Here is a 6,038-nt window from a genome sequence, read left to right as displayed (position 1 = left end):
TCAGAGCCTGGGAAGTCCAAGATAAAGGGGCTGGCATCTGGTGAGAGCTGTCTTGCTGGGTCATGTCCTGAGAGAAGGCCGAAGGGGGAGAGAGGGAGAGGGAGAGAGGGAGAGAGGGAGAGGGGGAGGGGGTGGAGGGGGCACACCCAGTGAGGTTTCTGCTACCAGGCCCCATCCCACATGGCAGAGGTCACCTCTCTTCTCACTTAAATAAGTCCTGCTCCTTTACTCTTCCTTTCTGTGTAAACTCAATAACCGAGATGGAGGGGACCTTAGGGGACTCAGCGATGCCCTCTTATTAAGCTGAGGAGTCAATCAGGCATCAGAAGGGTGCATTTCTGGGATAGATAATGGCCCCAGGTTGCAGAAGGGGTGTGTTTCATAGTTTAGGATGAGGGTGGCTTGATCACCGGAGACTGAAGCAGAAAAGGTTGGTTTGGACAGTCAGAAAAAAAGTTGTGAAAAGCTCATTGTCGCTGGGAGGGGATGCATGCTCAGAGCCAGCACTCCTTGCTTATCTTCTTCCTGGGGACCCACTGCTACCCAGAGCCTCACTGTGTGCTCTTCTCCATCTAGGACTCACAGACGGTGGGAAAGGGCAAAAGTCCAGGGCCCAGGGCCCAGTGTCCTCCAGGACCCAATGTCACTGGGGAGGGTGAACATCTGCCTTCTTCCCCCTCCCTCCTCCCAGGCACACTGCCCTCCTTCCTTCCTGGGGACTGTCTTGGGGATGTTATTTCCCATGTCCTTCAGTTGTCTGTGGATTTTGTTCTTCTAATTTTGCGAGAGGAGAACCCAGAAGGAAATGAGTGAAGTGGGGAATCTGGTCTCATCTCAGAACTCTGGAAACTTGGAGACCCACTTCCCCACAGTTTTCTATATCTGTAGTGTACTTTATATCTATGACTCCCAGTGAAAACATGGTACCCAGTCGAATAGGACTCTCAGAGAAGGTCAGATCTAAACGGGCATCATACATTGGTGTATGCGGCAGCTGAACCCTGGGGCTACTGTGGGCAGCTTCTTGCTGGGTCTGCCCTCCTGTTTAGCGTAGGATAATTTAATAATACCAGAAGCTAATGATACTTTTTATTAGTGCATCTTGAATTTACAGAGTAATGGGCTTCACGTGGCCTGTTCACACATGCCCACCACATACTTTGACCATCTCTGTCCCTTTCCCTGCCCTCCCTTCTCCTGTCTCCTGTCCCCTCCTCTTCTCTAATATTCTCCCTTCTACTTCCAGGTCATCATTTCCCCCACCCTAGATTCCACATATGAGAGAGAACACTCAATATCAGTCTGAGTCTGAAGCTAAAAGGTTTTGTTAAATCCAGATGACTTTAACTCATTTATTTAAAACTACATATCTAAACCAATTTTATTCAGCATTTTAATCAAAATATGTTTAGTGTGATTCTCATGGTTTCTTTCCTCAGGGTCAAATAATCACTATAGCTTTTAGGAATTTTCCCATACCATTTGGGATTAAGATATCCCATAAAGAAAAATTTCCTTGGGCACCCAGACTTAAATTTCACTTTTCATTGAACTCTTGCTGAAATGTATTTCACAATGCCTTCTCTGTTGAAGGTGATACACTCGACAGGACTTCCTCTGGAGAAATTAGTGTCATTATTATTAATGTAAATGATTTTGATTTTTAATATGCCATAGAACCCTAAGGTCCAGTGGTGTGGGGGCCACTTTTCCTGTGTATAAGTGATCTGACCTTGCGATGCTCTTGAAGCGTCCGCATGCTGCTTTGTGTTGTCCTCTCTGCACACCCCTGGGAGATGCAGCTCATCAACTCCTATCTAAAGAGCTGGGATGCTCGTGCACAGACGCAAGTGTGTCTGCTCTGTGCCACTGTTTTCCCTGTACTACTCCAGAGACCCACCTGTGCTGCCAGGTCTACACCTTGTTCTTTACAGATGACTTTAGGTACGTGAAGTGCAGCTCTGTCTCTATCAGTCTTGCTTCCCAAGATGTGTTCCATGCAAGACACAAGTTCTATAAAATGTCAATTGATGCCTCAAGAAAAATAGATGATTTAAAGTTTGGGAGACAGTGGGCTAAAGGAATTACACCTATAAAAAGTTAAGTTTACCTTTTCAGGCATTTTCACATTACCACAAGGATTAAAAAGCCCTAGGTACTGAACATGGTAAATAGCAAATTTTGATCTTATATGGACATGAAGTCACTTTTGTGGAAGAGCTTGCTGTATACTTTGTGAAGTTCCATTGTGTCTTGGGATTGCTGTGTTGGCATGAGAGGTGTACGCAGAAATGGAATCTTAAGCATTGCAAAAGTTCCTTTCTAGAAACTTGGGGATAGGAGGAATGACATGTGGTAAAATGATCTGTAACCAGAATAAGTGAATGTCCTGTATACATTCAAGTCATTGCTCTTTGGAGATCCTTCTTTGAATAATAGATAATGACCACTTTTAAGTGGGGAACAGGTTTCTGCTTTAGAAGTGAGTTACATTAATGAATGCTAATGCACTAAACAGAAGTAACCTGTCTAGGTTTAGAACTCATAAAATATAAGAGTGCCTTCCTGCTCTCTGGAGGAAGAAGATGAGATGATAAAACTAAAGACTAAGTAGAAGTCAGTATCTTAAAAGAAACTTTAAGAAATAGGCCAAATGATAAACTTTTGAAACTATCCCTTTTTATGTCCTTCTAAAAGGACATAAAATATATTTAAGATGAATATTAAAATCATGTTTATGCTACTGCTCTGCCACTTTTGAAAGTCATTCCTATTAACTCTTGAGAGAAAGGAGCATTACATTTGTTGAAAAAAAGCACTATTTGGCTTAAATACATATGCATTTCCTTTGCCCAAACATACACACATGAATATATTTGTATTAATTCTGCTATAAAATATTTGATCATAGGCAACAGTGCCCTCTGCTCTTTGTTCTGTCTCAAGGCTTAGCATCCATGATAAATTAGAACTTGGATGTTTAATCTAATCTGTGTTTAGACACTTGTTGCAAAGAAAAATCCATAACTGCCTGCAGCTGTTTTGGTGCATGCTGGACTGTGCGTCTCAGGGATCTGCATGGCAGATTCATTTTAATAATAACAGCTACCATATGTCATACATGCTCCTCAAGTGTTTTATGTGGATTTTTTAAATTCCCATAGCAGTGTGAGGTGGATACGACTTTCACTGTACAGATGAGAAAACCAGGGCATGCTTGCCCAAGGTCACATAGGTGTAAGTAGCAGAGCCAAGGTCTGAACACAACTAGTCTGATTCCAGTGGCTGCTCTTGATAACCAGGAGGAATGGAGAGATAGCAGTGATACCAAGGATACTCCATGAAATTCTGATCCTGAACCTCCAGGAGCTTCCCATTGATTGTGTGTGTGTGTGTGTGTGCGCGCGTGCGTGTGTGTGTGTGTGTGTGTGTGTGTGTGTGTAAGTATGGTGCTAGGCATTGAACCCAGGGCCTGGTGCATGTGAGGAAAACACTCTACCACCTGAGCTATATGCCCAGACCCCCACTGATTTTTATAAGGCAAAAAACCATTGAAATGAGTCTTACCTTCTTCAAGAAGATAAATAGATGAGGTATGTTATCTCCATTAAGAATAGTAAAGAAATTCGCTTCCTCTATTCCCTAGTTTCATACTGGTAGTGCCCACCATGGTCCATCATTCTCCCCCAGTGTCATTGGGCAAATTGCACTTTAGAAATGCCACAGTGTAGTCAACTTTGTGTCATTACAATACCTGAGATAATCAACTTAGGAAGAGAAAAGGTTTATTTTGGCTCACAGTTTTAGAGGTTTCAGTCCATGATCTGTTGGCCTGCATTGCTTTGGGCCTGTGGTTGGGGCATGAGTTAAGTAGCCTTGCTTAACTTATGGCTAGAAAGCAAAAGAGAGGAAGAGGAAGGGTCTGGGTTCCTATATCCCCTTCAAGGTTATGCTCCAAAGACCTAAAGCCCACCTCCTAAAGTGTTCACCACATCCATATTATATCAAGCTGGGACCAAGCTATTAACAACCCATGGACCTTTGGGGGTTAATTCAGGCCCAAATTGTAGTGCCAACTTATCAGAATTTATGATACTAGTAACCCAAATATTGGTGTCACCAATGCTTGGAAATAAGAAAAACAGTAATTATATAAAGTTATGCAAGGTTATATTTCAAATTCAGTTGTGGTCATCTGGGTAGCAGACATTTTAGAGAAAAATTAACACAATTAATCTACCACTTCAAGGTAAGAGTAGTGCTTTCAAATTATGAGAAACTAATGGACTTTTTTTTAAGTTACCCATGCTACAGACAGAGTACTTGGAAAACAGTTATATGATTTTCATGGCTCTTAGTCATTAGTTGCTTAGTTATTACTTTCCAAAATTTACCTGAATGTCACCTGTGCATGTGTAATATAAACCCAGTAGGAGCATCAAGGTCAATATACTAATTAAACTCAAATAGAAAATTCCTTCTTTAAAATAAATAAATGCAACATCTAATATCTACTTCTTATTTCTTATAGCAATAATTTTGCTCTCACTCTTGTACATTCTACTTCAGAGAAAGCCATCTGGGGTCTAAAGGATATATTCACTATTAATATTTGAGTTATTGAACATTATATTTTAAAAAATATTCTCTACTCTTTGGAAAATAAATTCATTTGGTGAAATTAAAGACCTAGTTTTTAAAAAAGAATGTTATCAAGACAATTATTTTTGATGCAAGCAAAGAATCATTCATGTTTTCAATTCTCTTTTCTGCTATTTGTTATTACTTATTACTAGTTATTTGTAATCTACATATAGATTACAGCTTATATTAATCAGCTTCTCATAAGTGTAATACATATCTGAGGAAAACAACTTAGAGAAAAATTTTTTTTTTTTTGCTTATGGTTTTAGAGGTTACAGTCCATAGATGGATGGTTCCATTACTTTGGGTCTAAGGTGAGGAAGAAGATGATGATGACAGAAGGTCATGGTGGAGGAAAGCTGTTCCCTTAGATCTGGTAAGGGGGTGAGGGGGTGAGATAAGGTGTAGTCCTCAAGGAGTCCCTTTGACTACTTCCTACCTCCTACACTTTCTACCATCTCCTAATAGGTCATGCAAACTATGAATTTCTCAATGTAGTAATCCACTATAAGATCAGAGCCATCATGATTCAGTGAAAATTCAAGGGCCCCACCTCTGAACAGTGCTATATTTGGGACCAAGCTTTCAGCACAGGAGTCTTTGGAGCGCAATCCAGATCCAAATCTTAATATGACTATTTCTTTTGTTGTATTTGACTTCAGATAACAAAGTTTTCAAATCAATTTGCTATTTTCATTTTTTAAGAGACTCAAGTTACCTTTTAAATTCATATGTTTTATCTCTCATAAATATCATGATAAATATTTCAAGTTTTGACCTAGCAAGATGCTTCCATCTCCTCTTCCAAAGCTTCTGAGGGAACGAGAAGAGGAAGCTATATAATTGACAGTTGGTTGCAAGATTTTAAATGGTCAGAATAACTTGAAAACAGATTAGTTTTACAGTCTGTTCATAAACATACTCACAAATGGACCATGGCAAGGGGCTTGTTTCTTGCAAGCCTCTGCATAAATTGGATCTTCCTGTAAGAACATTTTTCTGTAAAATTGGGGTTGGGAAGTAGTTCAGGGAGATACCACATAAAACATGTTCCACAGTTAAAAGTGAGATTGTTAGCAAGTGAGGTTGATCTGAAATGTTTTCTGAAGAACTCAAACTCACTTTTTTCCTTAAATATTTATCTAAAACATGTCTATGAGAAATAAAGATCTCTTGGAAGAAAAAAAAAGAATAGTAAAGGGAGGCTGGGGTTGTGGCTCAGAGGTAGAGCACTCGCCTAGCATGTGTGAGGCACTGGGTTTGATCCTTAGCACCACATAAAAATAAAATAAAGATATTGTGTCCACCGAAAACTAAAAAATAAATATTAAAAAAAAGAATAGTGAAGGGGCCTGGGCAATTTAGGGAGACCCTACCTCAAAATAAAGTAAAAA

The sequence above is a fragment of the Marmota marmota genome, unplaced genomic scaffold, assembly GCF_001458135.2.
Source record: "Marmota marmota marmota unplaced genomic scaffold, marMar, whole genome shotgun sequence".
NCBI classification, from domain to species: domain Eukaryota; kingdom Metazoa; phylum Chordata; class Mammalia; order Rodentia; family Sciuridae; genus Marmota; species Marmota marmota.
This window is presented reverse-complemented; position numbering follows the sequence as displayed.